Source organism: Pinus tabuliformis, chromosome 6 (assembly GCF_031772625.1).
Source record: "Pinus tabuliformis cultivar Carrire ecotype Pingquan chromosome 6, CPIR1, whole genome shotgun sequence".
Lineage (NCBI taxonomy): Eukaryota > Viridiplantae > Streptophyta > Pinopsida > Pinales > Pinaceae > Pinus > Pinus tabuliformis.
Window position 1 is genome coordinate 1,354,795,982 of NC_142292.1, and position 22,552 is coordinate 1,354,818,533.

The following is a 22,552-nucleotide window of genomic DNA, read 5'->3' on the forward strand; positions in this document are numbered from 1 at the left end:
TTGGCACAGGTGTGGCGCTACGGTACAGGTGTTGTCCTTGATGGAAACTCTCTTTGATAACAGATCTCAGTCCAGACTACAAGAATGAAGAGAAATTTCATATACGCAGGTTCATTAAGCCCAAGATGCGTATACACGTTGGTACGCTATATACTAAGTCGCGGATACGCAGGTTTGCTATATACGAAGTCGCGTATACACGCAGTTTCATGAACAGAAAAGAGCGTACATGTCGAGAAGCTTCCCTTTGGTCCGTGGTAGTTAGTCCTCGGTACTTGAGCCTATGTTGTTGGACCAAGGTATCTCGACAGTCGTGTTGATCCCGAGTTTTGAAGTTGATGGTATTGTATTACTATGGTTTTGGCTCGTGGTATTGAGGAGGGCCTAATGCTATATAAGGAGAAGAAGATCATTAGGCTAGGGGATTGAAAAAGTCTTGAATATCTAATGAAGAAAGAGATCTAGTATGCAGGTTCTGGGTTGATGCTACATTGCTTGATCTGAGCTAAGGAGAGATCACATCGGTTGGTGAAAGGATAGATCAGGATCAAATTGTTTGAAATGAACTATCGATATATGGTTGATTACGCATATTTTTAGATCTGCATACTGACGCAATGTTATGTTCTGAGTATGACTGATGACTGGTACAGCTGCAAGTTATGAGAAATTATTTTTATATCTGTACGCAGGTTGGCTTTGGTAAAAGAGCGTGTATACGCGGGTTTGTTTCATTGAAGTAGCGTATATCTTTTGAAGCTTGATTTTTGGGTTGCATTTGGGTCTGTCTGTTATTGCAGGGTTCTGTAGTATGCTCTGTGTTCTGGTGACTGGGTGTTGACAGGGTTTCAGTGGTTCAGAGATTCAAAGTTTGATGATGCTAGTATTGGTTGTTTTGTGCTTCTATGATTTGCTATGAAAAGTGAATGAATCGTGGTCTTCAGATTGAAATGTTGTGCTTCAGGAGAATCCAGTCTGAAAATTGATGAAAAGTGGTACCTGAAGGAAAGAAGATTGTAGGCCAGCACCTACGTACTAGTATCTTAGCTAGTACAAGAGCAAAAGGGGGTTGGAGCTCCCTTCCAGGAGAGTTTGGAAAACGAGAGAAGGTTGTAGCCTTCTGCAGGTTGTAGCCTGCGTACTGGTATAAGGCTGCACCAGTACAAAAGATTGTAAACTGAAGTTTCTTATTAAAGAAAGATAGAGACGACTTGCAGCAGGTGGTTTTCACCCACATTGGGTTTCCACCTTATATCATGGTGTTCATGTGTGTGGCTTTTGTGTGATGATCTGTTCTGTTATACTGCATCTGTTTATCCTTAATATGGTTAATAATGTCCTGATGCCTTTACAGAAGATAAACTAACTGAATCATAAGTTTTCTGGTTATACGCTGGTTTCTTTAGACACAGTAGCGTGTACACGCTGGTTCACTTAACTGAAGTAGCGTATATGTTTCTGAGTATTGAAAAAGTTTTATTGATCTGATAATACTGATTCACCCCCCCTCTCAGTATTATTTCCAACAATTGGTATCAGAGCAGGTCCTTCAGAGAAGCTTGATCGCTTGAAGGTAGATCGTTCATCATGAGCAACTACGAGAGAGAAGCATCAATTAGGCCACCGATTTTTGATGGGACAAACTTCAATTATTGGAAGGTAAGAGTTACTGCCTGTCTTCAATCTCTTGGTACAGAAGTTTGGGACATTGTAGAGACAGGCTACGCTTTTCCTTCAGCTACTCCTACAGATGCAGCCGAGAAAAAGAAGTATGAAACAAATGCAAAAGCAGTCAGTACCCTATTAGGATGTATATCCCAATCGGAATTCATGAAGGTAATGCACTATAAATCCGCAAAAGAAATATGGGACAAAATTGTCACAAGCTATGAAGGAGACGAACATGTAAAGCGTGCTAAACTTCAAACTCTCAGGATTAAGTATGAGACTCTCAGAATGTATAATGATGAAAGTGTGGCTAACTATTTCCTTAGGGTAGATGAGATTGTTAATTGCATGAAAAACTTGGGTGAAGAAATAAAAGAGGCTATTGTGGTTGAAAAGGTTCTAAGATCATTGTCCCCCAAATTTGAATCTAAAGTGTCTGCAATAGAAGAAAAAGAAAATCTACGAATTCTTACTATGTCTCAGCTTCACGGAATTCTAACTGCTTATGAAATGAGAAAAGGAGGTCCATCAGACAGAAGGGAAGCTACTTTCAAGGCTTCGGGCAAAGAAGATTATTATGAAGCAAGTCACGTGCCAGAAGATGAAGAAGAAGAATCAAATTTTGTCAGAAATCTTCAAAGGGGTTCTGGAAGGTTCAGAGGTAAGTTACCTTTTAAATGCTTTGCTTGTGGAAGAGTAGGTCATTATGCTGCCAAATGTCCTCACAAAGATAAGAATGACAAGGGAAAGGAACCTGTTAAATGGAACAAGAAACAGAATGAAAAGAAGAAAAGCTATTACACTCATGAAGATAGTGATGGTCTTTCAAATAGTGACGAAGATGAACAGGGTTATAGATATAAACTTTTAATGGCTTTTGAAGATGATGACTACATGGATGCTATAGATGTAGAAGGCTTTTATGAAGAAATGAATAATCTCAAAGTTTGCTTAGAAGAGAAAAGTGCTATTATTGATTCTCTACAATGTCAACTGGCAGAAAAGGAAAAACATCTTGAAAAATTGGAATGTGAGATTGTTTGTCTTAGAAAGGAGATTGAGAAAACAAAAGCAATTAATCTTAAATTTGTTAAAGGATCTGAAACCTTGGATGAGATTATCAATGTGCAGCGTTCTCCTCTGATCAAGACAGGTCTGGGATATAATGGAGAAACATCTCAAGCTTCTACCTCTAAAAGTTATCTTGATGCAGCAAGGAGGGGCGAACAAAGACCAAATAAAAGTCATCAGGTGAATCAGGGACAGTTTACCTCAAGAACAAATAAAGACTATCAAGAAGTTCGGGGACAAGCGGCCTTAAGGACAAACAGAACCTACAATCAGCCACAGGTAAAATCTTCCCAATTTGCCCCAAGAATGGATGTCAATAGAAGCTACAATCGGTTGGATGATAGATCTGATTATCGAAGAAATTTCTTTAATGGCCAATGCTTTTCTTGCCATAACTTCGGTCACAAAGCAGCTCAATGTGTTGCCTACAAGACAATCATGACTAGAGAAGCTCAAAAGCAAAGAAGTATGACTGGAACCATGAAAAGGACTTATAACAACTTTTCGGTTCTTGAAAATGAAGTTGAATGCTCTATTTGTAATAACTTTGGTCATGAAGACTCTGAATGCAGGAGCAGGTTCTGGAAGACAACTCAGAAGGAACAAACCTCAAATGTCAGAACATGGAGAATAAAGGAACCACAACCAGAAAGATGTGGGATAGCCTTTTATGCAGAAGGTCAAGAAAGTCTATGGTACATTGACAACGGATGTTCGAAGCATATGACAGGGGACAAAGATAAACTTGAATCATATACCGCATTAGAAAAGGGAAAGAAAGTTTCTTTTGGAAACGATATCTCTACAGCCATAAAAGGAAAAGGCGTTGCTCCGTTGAAAGAGAAGGTCAAAGCTGGAAATGTTCTGTATGTTGATGGATTGAAGCATAATCTTCTAAGTGTCAGTCAGATGTGCGATCAAGGAACAGAGGTAATATTTAGATCAAATGGATGTTGTGTTCGTGATCTTGATATAGGTGAAACAGTGATCAAGGGAAGAAGGACTCCAAATAATCTATACATATTTGAAGAAAGACAACAACAATGTTATTTGAGCAAGAATGATGAACACTGGCTATGGCATCGGAGGTTGGGGCATCTAAGATTTCCACAAATAAGGAAAGCATGCAAATATCAGGCAGTTCGTGATCTTCCAGATATCAAAATTCCAGACAACACCATATGCAAATCATGTCAGTTTGGAAACCAAACCAGAACTAATTTTCCTGAGAAGGAAGGATCAGCTAGCATTCCTCTTGAGCTAGTACATACAGATACATGTGGTCCATTCAAAAAAAGAACACCTCGAGGAGAAGAATATTTGATATTATTCATTGACGATTTCTCCAGGTTTGTCTGGTTAGGACTTATGAAGCACAAAGATGAAGCATTTGAAAAATTCAAATCCTTCAAAGCCTTAGCTGAAAATGAATCAGGACACAAGATTAAGTGCCTCAGATCTGACAGAGGTGGGGAGTTTACCTCAAATGAATTTTTCGATTTCTGTGAAGAACATGGGATAAGAAGAGAATTCTCTACAGCTAGAACTCCGCAGCAAAATGGAGTTGTGGAAAGAATGAACAGAACAATCCAACAAATGGCTCGTGCTATGTTTGATGAATCAGGTACTCCCGCAACTTTCTGGGGTGAAGCTGCACATGCTGCGGTTATTATTTTCAACAAAACAAATGTCCGAGTAAACAACACTCAAACTCCTCATGAGCTCTGGTGTGGTAAGACTCCTTCGGTGAAGCACTTCAAAATCTTTGGGAGAAAATGTTATATTAAGAATACTGATGAGCAACTTGGCAAACTTGAACCAAGAGCAGACAAAGGCATTCTTCTTGGTTATTCTCCACATAGCAAAGCATACAAGTGCTACAATAAAAGACTTGGCAGAATTGTTGACAGCATTGATGTTGTGGTTGATAAGAAGGGATACATTCCTAGGCAAGTTCATCATGAAGACATCGAAGAAGATGGAGGCTACCCTCAAAGACAGAATGATGAAGAAGAACCTCAAGAAGAAGAAGAACCTCAAGAAGAACCAGAGGAGCAGACAAGAATAGAAGAGAAGACTCCATCCAGATATGTCCAGAAGAATCATCCAGAATCTCAGATTGTGGGACAGAAAGAAGCAGGAGTACAAACAAGAAGAACAATTGCAGAAGCTTCAAGCTATTTGGCATTACTCTCCTCCACTGAACCACAAAATGTGAAAGAGGCATGCAAAGATGAATGTTGGGTCAAAGAAATGGATGAAGAACTTGAGCAGATCGAAAAGAACAACACTTGGGAATTGGTTCCTAGACCAAAAGATAAGAATGTCATAGGGACAAAATGGGTCTTCAAAAATAAATTGAATGAAAATGGAGAAGTAATTAGAAACAAGGCCAGACTTGTTTGTAAAGGGTATGCACAGCAAGAAGGAATAGATTTTGAAGAGACCTTTGCTCCTGTTGCAAGAGTTGAGGCCATCCGAATGTTCCTTGCTCTCTCAAGTTTTCAAAACTTCAAGGTATTTCAAATGGACGTGAAATCAGCCTTTCTGAATGGAGACTTAGAAGAAGAAGTATACATTGAGCAGCCAGATGGTTTCATTCTTGGGAATGATCCAAACCTTGTGTGCAGATTGAAAAAGGCTCTCTATGGTCTCAAACAAGCTCCAAGGGCTTGGTACTATCGGTTGGACAAATATCTTCACCAACAAGGCTTTTCAAAAGGATCAGCGGATAGCAATCTCTATATGAAAGTTGAAAATAACAAATTGCTAATACTTGTTGTGTATGTAGATGATATTATCTTTGGTAGCAATGAAGAGGCTATGAGTCAAAACTTTGCCTTAGTTATGCAGAAAGAATTTGAAATGTCATTACTTGGAGAATTGACATACTTTCTTGGATTGCAAATCCAACAAAATGAAGGAGGTATTTTCTTGTCTCAAACCAAGTACCTCAAGCAGATCTTGAAGAAGTATGGCATGGAAGATTCAAAGCCAGTATGTACCCCCATGGTTACAGGATGCAGCCTCAGTACAAATGATGAATCAGCAGCAGTTCATCAACCAACTTATAGATCCATGATTGGGAGTTTGCTTTATTTGACAGGTACCTGACCAGACATTATGCATGCAGTAGGAATTGTTGGAAGATTTCAAGCCAACCCAAAGGAAACTCATCTTCAGGCAGTCAAAAGAATCTTCAAGTATCTTCAAGGGACTCAAAACTATGGCCTATGGTATCCTAGAGATACAGATCTCACTCTTCATGCTTACACAGATGCAGATTGGGCCGGAAGTGTGGATGACAGGAAAAGCACAAGTGGTGGTGCATTCTTCATGGGTTCCAGATTAGTATCTTGGTTCAGCAAGAAACAGAGTTCGATTGCCTTATCTATAGCTGAAGCAGAATATGTGGCTACGGCATCTTGTTGCACACAACTTCTTTGGATGATGCAGACCTTGCAAGATTTTCAAATCACTTGCACTCCACCAGTCTCTATCTTATGTGATAATACAAGTGCAATCAGCATTTCAAAGAATCCAGTCATGCATTCAAAGACCAAACACATACCAATCAAGTATCACTTCCTCCGGGAACAAGTGCTTGAGCAGAAGGTCAAGTTGGAGTATGTTCCTTCTAAGGAACAAGTTGCTGATATTCTCACAAAACCACTGCCCAGGGAAACTTTTGAATATCTCAGACAAAAGCTGGGAGTAGTTGATGCTTCATCTTGCTGTTGAAGCTTGTCTGTTCTAAAGAAAAGTTGGTGTACGCGTGTTGTATAAAGGATATCCGTGTACATACGTTGTTTTATGCGGGGAAAGTCACGTATATGGTGTACGTGTGTTGTATAAAGGATATCCGCGTACATACGCTGTCTTATGCAGGTGAAGTCGCGTATATGGAGTTCTGAATAGCAAGGGCAGACTCTGGTTGGAGAAGGTCTGAGATGGGTATGACAGAGTCCTTCAGGCACAGTTTCAGGGGGATCAGCAGGCACAGTTTCAGGGGGAGCAGCTTAAAGTCTAATAAAGCATTGTTGGCATTTAGATGCTTTTGGTCCTAGTTCACAACTATTGTTGAAGAAGGAGCACAAAAGGAAATCTTGGTTGCTGATCTAAAAAGATGATTATCAGATGCTGCTAGTGACTTTCATAAGTCTTGGTCTAGTTCTTTCGTCTCTATGTCATGTATCTTCTATGGTGTCAAGGTCATGTAACGGCCTATGTTGATTCCCCACTATGCCTGGGATGAATGATGTAATGTAATTGGTTGTTATATGTAAATGTCTGATGTATCCCCTCTTGGTTGGGAGTATGGATGTATGTATTGAGTCTTTTGGTGATAGGAAGGTCCTTTATGATGTATAAGGCTTGGTTCTTTTTGAAAAACATCTTTTGTAGATCTTGCCTACAGTCAGGGGGAGCATGTTCAGCACAGCAGAGCAGAGATATCAGCACATTCACAGGGGGAGCACAACCCTTTGCCCTTGATGACAAAGGGGGAGAATGATTCTAAGGATCTTGGGGTTGCCATCAAGTCCAAAGGGGGAGATTGTTGGCATTTTGGCACAGGTGTGGCGCTACGGTACAGGTGTTGTCCTTGATGGCAACTCTCTTTGATAACAGATCTCAGTCCAGACTACAAGAATGAAGAGAAATTTCATATACGCAGGTTCATTAAGCCCAAGATGCGTATACACGCTGGTACGCTATATACTAAGTCGCGGATACGCAGGTTTTCTATATACGAAGTCGCGTATACATGCAGTTTCATGAACAGAAAAGAGCGTACATGTCGAGAAGCTTCCCTTTGGTCCGTGGTAGTTAGTCCTCGATACTTGAGCCTATGTTGTTGGACCAAGGTATCTCGACAGTCATGTTGATCCCGAGTTTCGAAGTTGATGGTATTGTATTACTATGGTTTTGGCTCGTGGTATTGAGGAGGGCCTACTGCTATATAAGGAGAAGAAGATCATTAGGCTAGAGGATTGAAAAAGTCTTGAATATCTAATGAAGAAAGAGATCTAGTATGTAGGTTCTGGGTTGATGCTACATTGCTTGATCTGAGCTAACGAGAGATCACATCGGTTGGTGAAAGGATAGATCGGGATCAAATTGTTTGAAATGAACTATCGATATATGGTTGATTACGCATATTTTTAGATCTGCATACTGACGCAATGTTATGTTCTGAGTATGACTGATGACTAGTACAGCTGCAAGTTATGAGAAATTATTTTTAGATCTGTACGCAGGTTGGCTTCGGTAAAAGTGCGTGTATACGCGGGTTTGTTTCATTGAAGTAGCGTATATCTTTTGAAGCTTGATTTTTGGGTTGCAGTTGGGTATGTCTATTATTGCAGGGTTCTGTAGTCTGCTCTGTGTTCTGGTGACTGGGTGTTGATAGGGTTTCAGTGGTTCAGAGATTCAAAGTTTGATGATGCTAGTATTGGTTGTTTTGTGCTTCTATGATTTGCTATGAAAAGTGAATGAATCGTGGTCTTCAGATTGAAATGTTGTGCTTCAGGAGCATCCAGTCTGAAAATTGATGAAAAGTGGTACCTGAAGGAAAGAAGATTGTAGGCCAGCACCTACGTACTAGTATCTTAGCTAGTACAAGAGCAAAAGGGGGTTGGAGCTCCCTTCCAGGAGAGTTTGGAAAACGAGAGAAGGTTGTAGCCTTCTGCAGGTTGTAGCCTGCGTACTGGTATAAGGCTGCACCAGTACAAAAGATTGTAAACTGAAGTTTCTTATTAAAGAAAGATAGAGACGACTTGCAGCAGGTGGTTTTCACCCACATTGGGTTTCCACCTTATATCATGGTGTTCATGTGTGTGGCTTTTGTGTGATGATCTGTTCTGTTATACTGCATCTGTTTATCCTTAATATGGTTAATAATGTCCTGATGCCTTTACAGAAGATAAACTAACTGAATCATAAGTTTTCTGGTTATACGCTGGTTTCTTTAGACACAGTAGTGTGTACACGCTGGTTCGCTTAACTGAAGTAGTGTATATGTTTCTGAGTATTGAAAAAGTTTTATTGATCTGATAATACTGATTCACCCCCCCTCTCAGTATTATTTCCAACAAAAATAAATATAATGATCCAATCCAAATCATTCCCTCACTAACTCTACATCCAACAATTATATTCTTGACGATTCATTGTTTCTAATCGATTCATCTAATATGTGGTATGGAGATATTATCATCCATCTCCAGACCCATAATTTCTGGCCTAATACATCTCACTATGACGAGAGACTTATTTGATACAAGAATAAAATTTACATTATAATTTTCACCCTTTATCGTCATGGTATTGATACCATATTTAGAAGGTGCCTCACTCATGTGGAGGTTGAGAAAGTTCTAAATAAATGCCATGCTAGACCATGTGTTGGACATATGCCTGGCTATGCCACCACAAAAAATTACATTCTCGTTACTTTTGTATTACTATGTTTCACGATTGCAATCTCGCGGTCCAAAAGTGTCATGCGTGCTAGATCTATGATCGTAAAACCCATGCTCCTTCTATTCCTTTACATATTGTCATTATCATTGGACCCTTCATGAAATGGGGCATTGACTTTATGACATGTAACCCTCACTTTAACAGGGTGCATGGCTACATCATTGTGGTAGTAGATTATTTTACCAAGTGGGCCAAAGCGATGCCTACATATAATAACACCGACAAAACAACTACTTTGTTCCTCTTCAATCATGTCATTGTAAGGTTTGGTGTACCACAAGCTATTGTTACAGACCATGGGAAGAATTTTCAAAATCACATGATGTTTGAGCTTACTACGAAGTTGGGCCTTCAATATGATATCTCAACTCCCTATTACCCATAGGAAAATGTGAAAGTTGAAGCTATTAACAAAGTTTTGAAAATAATGCTACAATGCATGATAGGGATCCACAAATTGGATTGGCACCTCATCCTTTATGTATCTTTGTGGGCATATCAAACCTATGTCTAGGCTACCACTGGATTCACACCCTTTCAATTGGTGTATGGTTTAGAGGCAATCCTTCCCATCAAATGTGAGATTCCATCATTGAAACTTGTCATCGATCTTCTCTGAGCCACTTCCATAGAGGAAGAGCACCTCTTGCATCTAGCACATTTGATGAAACTTTGGGTGATGTCGCAATGGCCAATGAGGCCCATAAGAGACATATCAAAGTGCAATATGAAAAGAATGTTAAACTACATACCTTCTCAGAAGGTGACGTAGTCTTGTTATATGAACATGAAGTCAATAAGTTAATATCTGGGAAGTTCGAGCCAATGTGGATAGGCCCGTACATAATGAAACATGTCCATGTGAAAGAAGTTTATGAGCTTATTGATTTTGATGGAATTTCGTTGACGCAACCCAAAAATGGGTTGTACCTCAAAAAATACTATGCTTAAATCATTTTTGCATAGTCACTGTGTACATACTACCTATAGGTATGTTGAGTGTGTTTGTAGTGTGTTTGGAGTTTCCTACCATCTATGTTAATCTTGTTTTACATTTGGTTTGTAGATGTGAGGGTCCCTTTTGCCATATGTTGGTAATGCTAATGGCACTCACTGTAGAACTTAGAACCTTTCCTCAGCAGCATGGGCTATCTATGCTCCAACTGGCAATTTAGTGATTTTACAAGGGATTTATATTGGTCTCTATACCTGTTACACTAAAAAATGTCACCTTGACTACTTACAGTTAGTATGGCTCAAATCAACAAGTCATGCTACCCTCTTAGGCAAGTCTCATGCCTCTGTTATCCATCTCAAACTCAAAGAAGAGAGAAAGTCTTGTAAAAATCATGTTTATCTCTGGGGTCGCAGTTTCTCTCTAGCCTTACCTGCGGGGACGCTGACCATGTTCACAAAATCTGCGTCCATAGACGCTCTGTATGTTAAGGGACAGGTGCGTCCCTCTGTAAAAGGCAAAATGCGCGAGTTTTATCTTGAAAAAGTTACTTGTGGTTACTTCTAGAACATTCTAGAGGTCGGTTTGATGAAATGGATGCGCCTCCAGTTGGTTCATGTATCTCTATTAAGGGGGAACTTATCCCATCAATAAGGGAGCTATCCCACCCATAGAGGGGGATGATCCCATTGATAGTGGACCTGAATAACCTCTTTACAGCACTATAAATGAAGGCATTGAGCCAGAAGGAGAAGAGGTTGGAGCTATACATTTTCTTTGGGTAAATGCTGCAGGATTTAGGTCTTCCATTAGAGCCTTTGTGAGGAGAGATTGTCTTCACTTGATTCTACTTGGGAGAGGGTGAGCTTTGTCAAAGTAGAGGAAAACCCTTGATGGACCCTGGGAGGAACTTGCACAACACCAAGGCCAGGTTGTAAGAGTTTCTTTGTTTCGTTATTCATACAAACTGGTTTATTTTTCTCAATAGCTTGTGTTAATGAGTTATTTCATGTGTTCCTTGGTCTGCATGTTGAATATATGTTTTATTATATGAAATGCAAGTGCTTGGTAATTGTTTGATTGTTTGTGGTTGCAGGAATTGACTTGAAGGAGGAGCTCATCCGGATCGTCAAGAACGGACTTCAACAACAGCGTTTTGGAATAAGGTAAGCCTAAACACTTGTAGTTTTCATGTTGTAAAAGGTGTATTTAGAGAAAGATCACTCCATTTTGTCTTGTTTGTCATTAGAATGTCTTAGACTTCTAGGAAGGTCAGTCGTGTCCGCACCCTTGACAGATTCCGTGTGACAATACCAATAACATTTTTGAGTATAACACGGTGATCGAGTTGTTGTTTGACGTTATCTCTCATAGCAACTGTCATATAGTAGTCAAACTTGACTCACAACTTCTAGTATTACATTTAACTAATGTCTATTCAATGAGAAGTCCAACTATGCTTCATATGTTTTTAAGGGTTTGCCTTCTAGAAATACATTTTGATTATATCCAATATCAACACATTCCTAGAATTCTAAACACATTAATTGATGCATTGAAAAATCATGTTTTGGACATAAATCTTTGACATATGTAAATAAAAATTCAATCCACATCATATATTGATTGAATAATATAATAGAGTAAATAAGAAACGCCAATAGATAGATAATTGCATATAAAGTTTGGTTTTTACAAAAACTTATGTCTAAGACACATATGGACACATGGCCTATCATATAAAAAAATACATGTAGTCAAAATATGGCTCTATGGCCTCATAGAAGAATAGTCTGGATGGTGCTCATGGTAACAAACAATTGCACAGGCTACTTTGCACAAAAACTAACTAATACAGTATGGTACACCAATGGTGTAATGCTGTAGTCTCATAGGGATTTGATTGATCTTGGTCTCCAGTAGGATTTGAGTCAATCCATCAACATGACGCTCGAACTCTGCAAGAGTCTCAGCTACACCTAGATCATGCATCTCCTCTTGTGCCCCTGTAGAAACATGTGCTCCAATCTGTGCATGTAGTGGTTCTCCATGACGTTGAAGATAGGATAAACCCACTGGTTGAACATGTCCAATATCTGCATGTAAAATCGATAGTTAGTCTTGGATACATGAAAAATTGTAAAACCCAAAAATAAAAATAAAAAATTAAAATGATTTTGTTTCACTTGTCACCCCATTTCCCGCTTTCAGGTAGCACAAGATTTGGGTCTCCATGGAAGTCTATTCCTAAATATGGGTAATTTTCGATCATAATGAGTTGCATTCGCAACCATCGGAAGAAAACAAGAGTGAAACTCATGGAAGAAGGACCTGCATGTTGAGACATGAGATCTACCCATCGCCTCATCCGTGGAGCTCTGGGATCTAGAAGCTCAAGAGAAATATGTTGAGGATGGAGTAATGGAATCCTCTCTAAGGAAAATGATATCAAGATGGAACCATATCCAAAGTTTTTCTGCCATCCATACTTTTCCTTATTGAGTTGCTCCTTCAAATTTTCTAACACCCCCTCGCTCCAATTAAACACTGTTGGTTCTATGCATTCTAATACGTATTGAATTTGGGACATGTTAGCCAAATGCATAGTAAAACGTCTAGCTAATCTACCCATGATAAAAAGGATTTCCCTTGGAGGAAAATGAACCACATCCTTAATCTCGATTTTCCCATCTTTTGTTGGTTGGGAACAAGGTCTACAATGTGCAGCAATATAGCCTATGACAATCTCACCATCCCTTCTCAAACCAAATAACGAGATAAGATCTCCCCTCCTCGAAAAACTTGTCAAAAAGTAAATATCTTCCACCTGTATGATAAGCATATCTGCTCCAATCTTGAAGCACTGTGCCTAAATGTCCCATGCTCTGACTAGATACTCCAATAATTCCAGCTAGGCTCTCATGCCACAATTTCTTAGAGCCTAAATAGTTGTTGGATCATTGGCAACGTCCATGGCATGAGTTTCATGTTACCTTTCTCACCAAATAAAATCCATTTTTACTTCGGTAGACACCTACAATGCAATGAGAAGAATATTTAGAACAAGCCTCATGCAAAAATTTGAGAAAAATTTGGGTGAAAATCACAAAACTCTTTTTTGAATTACACCCAACACACCTTAATAAAGGAGGACAGAGCACTACAACACATCATCCCTTCTCTGGGAGGTGCATTGAAGCACTTTTCTTGTTTATAATTTTCCTGGCCCAACGCATCTTTCGACATTAAAAGGGTGCGCTGGAGCTAGGGTGCAATTATAAGGCCCCAAATCACTTAAAACTCAAAACATTGTGCATGAAATAAAAAATGGAAACTGTGAAAAGAAAGAGAAAGGTAATATATCCTACATGGAACTGAGGACACTAGAAATGGTCCACCAGATTGGATGCAATCAGTTCCTGAAGTTTAGGGACAAAAAGCACTCAGATATCACTCACCAAGAGGTAAAAATGAAATTACTTTTCACCTATTTATGGTTTGTTTTGTCAAATATTTTATTGTTTTGACCTAATTTTACCATGTATCATATACTTTTAATCTTTTGGTGGTGTTTTGAGAAGGTTAACAACTGTTTGAAGGATTTAATGACATTTTTGAGTTGAAATAGGTCATTTGATGGTGGAGCATAATTTTATCACTTTTTTCAAGCTCTGTAAACTCATGAAAAAGGAACTCCCTTGAGTCCTCTTTCATCTCTTTTTAGACTCCCTAAACATGAAAAGACTGTTGATCACTTGTCTTTTCGAACTTGTTAAAGTAAATGAAAAGACGTCTACCCGATATAAGTTTAACCCTTTTCCAGACTGGGATAGACTATTTATGAAAAAAGAATACCTTAGTTGAACATGGCTAAGAGGTTCTCCTAAGTATGTTTTCTTCCTTTTCGAACTCAAGAGACAATTTTATGAAAATGAGCTTTTGGAGTTTTCGTTTTCGCCTTTTCTTCAAACTCTCTAAACATGAGAAAGGAGGCAAGTTACACCTTCGTTGGACTCGTAAGAGCATCAAACAACGATGGCCTCATCGAACATGACAAGACTGAACCACTCCTTCATAGGGTTTGTTAAATATACTTAAAGGGATTCATCTGAAGGATGAACTTATAAATCAATCATATGTTATCCTCCTCAAGATTGTCAAAAATAAAGAGGTACTGACTAGAAATGGTTGGGGAAATTGGGAAAACATGGTACTTCACCTATTTATGGTAGTGAGTCACCCTTGAACATGACACTCTTCCACTTCATATTCGTGGTTCTTGGGTTGGGAAATCTGCTTGCTTCTTTGGTTCATCATACCGTGTTAAAAAGGCTTCGCATTCAGTTTTGGGTCAATGTTGCCATCTCCATAAAGTGTCACCAACATGTTCAATAGAAGTCATTCAGTTGATATCTTCTACAATAATCCTAAGTCTTCATTCGTGCTTTTCGTTCTTGAACCAATTCCACATCAACATTATTCCATCCCAAATATTGATACCCATTTCTTATCATTGATGGGGGATACATCAAGGCCCTCCTGTGATGGGTAGCTTCCTATTGACATCAACTCATAATCCAGGAAGTTTACTTAGAAACTCCCTTTGGTACCTTGGAGCTTTCATACATCAATGGAAAGTTTCCTTTCTCTCGACGACAGATCCTCATCATTGACTTTTGACTGGGATATTTTATGCAGTGTTCAAGTTCATCTCATCTATTCACTCCATATGGATTGTACTATAGTACCTTGAAAGGAATTAACATCATCGGTGGTTTATCTTACATCTGTTAATGAATTACATCATTGAATGGTAATTAGATGGTGTTTACGATGTTCAACACCAGATCATTTATTCACATCGATAGACTCATACGTTAAGTGATCGAGTGGATGATATAGAAGACCCTAGATCTAGTTTCATCCATCCAGCTATGATTTAAATATTAATACAAGATCACAAAAGTATGATGGCTATGATCATACAAAAATTATTATACAAGCATGAGTCCACACTTTTTCATTAGTGGATGAGACTTCTTGATCATTCATGTAATATTGGCTTATATGTTTAGCATGGGTATGTCTCCCTCAGCAATGATATCATGATGAAAATTTATTGTAATAGATGATGATCTCGACTAGGTTCTCTTGATCTAGACCTATCACAAGGTATATAGATTCAGTCATCAGCTACAACTTTTGGCTTTGTTCTTTAGGGGCAATCTATTAGAGGCCATTTTGTCACGTTAGCCCAAAAGATCTGCAAACTAGATCAATCAACATCAATGAATCTCTTGTCATCATCCCTTCATAAATATCTAAGCATCACTTCTCCAAAAACTCTGAGTTTATTGAACAATTAGCTCAAAAAAAATTGTTTTTAGCTCTTGTGCACCTTGCCTCCTTAGGTACCTAGGTTTAGTGCATGTTTCATACTTGTCCACCTCAGTGATCAACACTTGTTTCTCCCTTCTATAGGTGTGTTGATTCTATAAATTCAAGAAAATTAAAAAATATTTCTGAAGCTTCTTCTTCCAAAAGCTTCCAAAGTATTTTTAACTATTTAACATGGATAGAGAACTCAAATCCTATCTTGGAGACCTTATCTCTTATCCCTTGAGCTCATATTCCCTTCTTAAGTGGATCTCAAGCCTAGATTGGTAATTGGTTAAGAATTTACAAACTACCACACTCCTCCTATAAATTTATTATTACCCATAAGGTCTGGGTTGGATTTTGGAGATTGCTAGTTCCCTCATGTTGCTACTTTGAACCTAAAGGATTCATCACACTCATGCATTAGGGTTGGAATTGAGGTGTGCTTTGTGAAAAAGAAGGAAAATTCAACTTGGGGATAAATCTACAAGATCAACTTCTATTTATGGTTGTAAACTCTCTCCTATATTTATCAATACAAAAAGCTTCTTGTTTTCCTATATTTGTTGTGTTATGTTTTCACTCATTTATTTCAATGCCATGTTGATTCAGTGAATAAAGATGTTAGATTATGCTACATGGATGTTTTGGATCCTTTGCTTGTTTTAGTAGTGCGTGCAAGTTCTAATGATAAAGCTTGGAGCTATAATTGGAGCTTACAAGCAGAAAGGAAAGGAAGGCTTGCTACAAATTCAAGGTAGGATTCTTTCCCATGCTCTAATTTATCTAAGGAAACTTTATGTATTTTGTCTTCATTTGTTCTATATTAAACCACTAGATCTATGGAATTCACCCTTGTATGGAATCATGAAAATTACGCATAACACTGGCAATTTTCTTGTAGGATATCCCTTCCAATTGTTAGAATATCTCTAAAGGAAACTTGCTTTGATACCAATTGTTAAAGTCCAAGTATTCCTAAGAGGTGAGTGAATTAGTATTATACACTTTTTTGACAATCTTTAAATATTTAAGCTATTTCTAATAATCCATATAGAGAAACATTAAATAAAAAAGCACACTTATAGATCAGGAGAATCATATTTTTACGTGGAAATCCCTATGAGAAAAACCCAAACAAATATTTATATATAGGTGATTCTAGGCACCAACCTATGCTTACATTAATTTGTAGGCACCAACTAGAAGGAGACACCCATCCCCTAATTTATAGGAACCCACCTAAGGGAGACATCGATACCCTCACTATTTAATATTTTGAATTTGAATATTTTCTTATCCAATTATATTCTTCTTCAAGTGCACTTAATTTTCTTCAAGTCTGTTCATTTCATTTTTGATCAAGTCTCTATTTAGTTCTCAAATTTTGATGTAACTCAACTTCAATTTCTACTACAAATCAAGTCTCAAATATAATCTATGTTGGTATCAATCTCTACACAATCTACACTGTCACCACACACTAATCTATACTTCAATCCATTTAGGCTTTTTCTACTCAAATTGGCCTACTCCCTTTCACTTGGTGCACTACCACTCTCTCACTCTCTCTGGTTTTAGTAACTCACGTTCACATATACACAAATTTAGTAGAAATTTCAATTATTTAACTCATTATTTATAAATTGCGACCTCTTTACCATGGGTATAGATCCATGGTATCAACCTATGGTAATGTGAATTGATTGGTTCATGCACCAAACTGCTTTATTCATGTCTTTGCTCATGACACCAAGATTCTATTTCTCACTACCTATATGGTGTAGATAAATGATAGCTCCCTTCTATCCAACTTTGTACCATTCATGGCCTTCACATTTTCCCATGTTTGTGACCATGAGCCCATTGTACCAGGACCTTATAATACCAAGAAAATTTTCACCCTTTACATTTCCCAATGAGGCAATGATTAGCCATCAGAAACTACTCCTTAATGCCTCATGACTAAGGGTTGTGACCAAGTGCTATCATTATTGGCATGAATTATACCATATTGTTTTTGTATCTCTCCACCTTTAGAGCCTTAAAACATCATACACATGTGATTGGTGTTGTGCCCTGTTCTCTATGTGGAACTTTGTCTCCATACCAAATACCATTTGAACTCTTTAGCTTTGAGTACTATACCATTGAGCACCCAAGACCATGAGTTGCGACCTCAGTCCTAACATAATTATTGGGTAGTCTTCCAATTAAAAACACCCTAGTACACAAAGCCATAACTAACAGACATATTAAACTTACCTGTAATTAATGGCATTTTCCTTCTCATATCGGGACATTCGATACTAGGCTACTACCGTTAGTCCATTTCAGTAACCCAGTGTGGAGCCAAAAAGGGTTGATCCCTTGGTTTTCTATGTCTAAGGCCATCAACCTTGGATTTTCAACCAAAAATAAATACACAAAAGAACCTTGTGGAAAATGGTCCGAGTGTGAGTCTTGAGACCTCTAGGTCAATTGCATCAATTAACCATGGAACAATCACTACACAACACATGGTCCTTTTTCTGTGTCATCTATGTCAAGTCATATTTTCCACATGACACCATATACTAACCTTGACATTTATATATAAAAATGGAGTCCAGTAATTGGTTCCCTGGTACCCTGATACGAGACTTACCATTGCTACATCACTTTCCAAGTCAACTGCCATGTCATCTTCTGTCGGAAATTACTACATGCCACATGTCTAAGCGTTGACATGTATCTGCCATGTGTCACCTGCCAATAATCTATTCTATTGGCCAAAAACTCCATTTATGCCCAACACTTGTCACTTGCAATGTCAACAAATTTGCCACTTATTGTCCACATGGTGCTACTTCACCTCCTTGCCACATCTTACCACTGGCATATCATACCAGATACTGGCCTCAATGTTTGGACAACATGATGTCTAATGTTTGGTTGCTTGATATGATTAATCTCTAATAATCTCTATCTGATATGATTTAACTTGAAATAGACAAGGCTTAAATCATAGTTTAATAATGGATTAGCTTCATCGAGTGCATTCCTCTACTTTTAAATGTCACACGTGTGAACATGATATAGATGTGGGCCCTTGATTGATGAATTATTATCCATTGGATCCATCATGTGCACAACTGCATTATAACCTCTGTGCATGTTGTAATCTTGATGCAGCTCTATGCCATTGATTTATCACAAGACCCGCCATTATGAAAATTCCAAATTGTGTTTAGTGTCAATGTGAGTGTGCCATAAAACCACCACTCGGTGCCATGGAAGAATATCAAGGGGGGGGGGGGGGGGGGGGGGGGGATAAAGGTGGTATACAAAAAAAAAATACCCCCCCGATATGAATTGACTTCCACTACGTGTCCTGGAAGTTTACTGCATGGGAAACATCCTAGACCCTCCTTTTAATTAAGTGTTGAACGTGTTGAGACCCCTTGAAGTAGACAAGAGTCATTAATTTGATTCCTCTGCTACATTGCACCTCAAATTATTTTCTTGAACTTTTGTTGCTCGAATAGCCCTACTTGGCCTTATATCACAAGAAATTTAGAACTTCATTTGACATTAATGACATTGTTTCATTTGACATCAATGACAACATATGTGCAAAAAAATATTCCTAATACATATCAACAAATCCAACTAACTTAGAGTGGATTTAACAATGAATATAAGATGGTAGAATCCTTGAGTAAAAGTGCAAGGTATCCAATCATATGTTAGGGATGTGAAAGAAACCAATTATACATAGATTTCCATAAAAGGAATGTGGAATGAGGAATGCACAACATAACCAAGAGGAAAATAATCAATCAAGTATGATTCAAGTTGAAGGTAAGCTTTCCAATCAACCCATTACATTGTTAATTGATTCAAGAGAAAGTCATAGTTAGATTACCCTTAATTTGAGAGAAATATTTCATATGGATAGAAGCACACATGAGAAATCATGTTTGGTTCAACTGGCTATTATTACTAAAAGGATAACTAAGTATATTGTCAAAGGCTTCCCGTAATATATGAATGGTGTTAGCATGTAGAATTACCATATGGTTCATATGATGTTGTTATTGGAATGGATTTGTTGGGTGCACACCATGCTTTATAAGATTGTCATAATAATACAATGTCTTGATGAAGAAGGAAAGTAAGGGACAATAGAAAGAATTTCCATGCCCTTTTCTATAAGGTAGATTGCATTCTTTTGGTTGAATATATGGTTTTACAAAGGGTGAAAACTATATGCTACTCAAGTGGAAGGGTCAAGAAAGGGCATATGCCAAAATCTTGGAGAATTTCTAGTGTTGTAGGAGTATGAAAATATATTTGGGAAAATACTCGGTTTACTACCAAAAAGAGATATTAATTTCTCTATTAATTTGATGCATGGATTTTCTCTATTATCTAAGAGTTTGTATAGAATGAGTACACCAAAATTGAAGCAAATTCAAATATAATTAGAAGAAATTTTAAAAAAGATGTATAAATGCCCAAGAGCCTATAGTATTCTTTCTAAGAATAAAGATCGGACTTTACAACTAGACATGATTTCAGATAGTTTAACAAGGTCACTATGAGAAATAAATATCCTCTACCAAGAATTCATGATCCATTTAATTAGTTGAGTTGACTGATGATATTTCGAAGATAGGTTTGAATTTAGGCTACCATACAAACAAGGATAAAGGATGGCATCATCAAAAAGGAAACTTTCAAAACTAAGTATGGACACTACAAATTTGTGGTGGTGCCATTTGGACTAATAAATACACTAGCTACCTTCATGTGCTTAATGAATGAAATATTTAGAAATTACCTAGATACTTTTTTCATTGCATTTCTAGTGAAAAAAGTTTCATTAAATTTGGAATTATGTAGTGGATCTATAATTTAGAATTTTCACTAGATTGGGTTTTCCAAAATGAGTAATTAGAAAATCACTTAGTTCATTACTTTGAATATAAAAAATCACCATCTTTTGTGATACAATTATTATGACAAACTATTTTTGAGAATAAGGATAATATTAAAACATAATTTTAATAGAATCCTGTAACATAAATTTTCCAAATTTAATGAAATATGTTACATGTTAAGAAGGAGAGACAACCAAAGTGATAAAATACATGTTAAGAAGGAGAGACAACCAAAGTGATTAAATACATGTTAAGAATGTATGTGATGGATAGCCCATCCAAGTGGGAGGATGTTGATATTAAGCTTCATTAAAGATGAATCCATTTGAGACAATATTGTATGGTAGAAAGTATAATAATACAATTAGTTGGGACAATCTAGTACACAAGTAGTACTTGCGCTTGAGTTTCTCAAAGAAATAGAAGAGAAACTAGTAAAGGTCAAGTATAATTTAAAGGAAGCACATGACATGAAAAAGAGTTATGCGAATAAAGGTAGAAGACCAATTAAATTTAAAATTGGATATCGTGTTTTTTTGAAAGTGAAACCAAAGACAATTTCCTTGAAGTTGGGGCACTACACTAAGCTATCGGCTAGATATTATAGCCCATTTAATTTATTGGATAAGATAGCACCTATTGCATACATGTTTTCATTTTTTTCTATCATAAAGTTCATAATGTGTTTCATGTATCATTGTTTAAAAGGTGTGTGCATGTTCCTAATCATGCCATTGAGTGGATTTTTTTTAGGTGGCCCACCAAAAGCATACTTCTAAGTACAACTAGTGTGTATATCAGATAGGAAGGTCATTGTTCTCAATAACATAGCCCTAGGAAAAGTAAATGTCCAAGCATACCCAATATAGCCCCCACGAAACAATGTGAGATTTGGAGAACACTATGCAAGAGGAATAACTAAATTTATTTTGTATTTTTTTATGCAAAACTTGTTGTTACTATATATAATGATGTTGTGCATTGAGGATGGTACACAATCTAGGAGGATGGGATTGTAATACCCTAGTTTTCATCCCTAGACAAGTTGTATATATATGTACATGATGAATGACTATAAGCTAGATAATTATGACTTGTAATTGTGTAATAAATGTTAATAGAATACATCATAGGCTACTGAAGAGGAAGGTCAAATAAGGTGGGGCTATGACTGCACAAGATGGAAATGTTGGGGTGCCATAGAGGGATCAAGGAGAACAAAATGAAGATAACATTATTTTAATTTTTATCCTAAGTTGTTAAACTTGATTAATTAGTGCTCTTTGATCCATGTCTTATTCTCTCCTAAGTTAGAAATTAATTGAATGGAAGAGGTATGTGGGATTTTCATAGGGATATGTGGCCCCTTCATGCCATGCAATTTACACTACATCCTTATTGGTCATGTAAGGAGAGCTGAAATGACTAGGCAATTCGAATCACATCCCGCTATTTGAATAACCATTCTATTTGAATCACCATTATATTGGAATATCCATTCTATTTGAATTACCATTAGGTGGGGGAACTCAAATTATAAATTGTTGAGAGAGTTTTAGTTGAAATTTAGTTGAGAAATTTGGGAGAGGTTGAATTACCATTCTATTGGGGAAATTGTATGATTTCCCTCTGAGGTTAGTTGTCATGTGCTTAGAGTACTCAATTCTATGGCAAGCTACTGCCATGAATTATGTAGGATTTCTAACTAAGTATAAGATTCATTGTTGTTATTGAGAGGAATTTGAACTAGAACTAAGAATTCTTGTAATCCCAATAGTCAAATTTCTTAGCTAGAATGTGTTAGATCCCTGAAGGGAAGGGGGGTAGCCTAAATGATTTCTTAGCAATGAAGGGCTTAGGGGATCCCATTCGTTTGGCTATGTAGGCTAGTGGGGAAAGATGGTTGTGTTGTGAGACTGTTGTAGGTGGAAAATTGATCGAGAACCTAGAAATTAGGCAATGTGAGGAAAGGTAGACTAAACCATAGGTAATTTTCCTTCTTGGACTCATACCATTAGCTCAAGGGTGGCCTCTATTATAGATATTTTTAGTGGAACATGAATCCTATGGT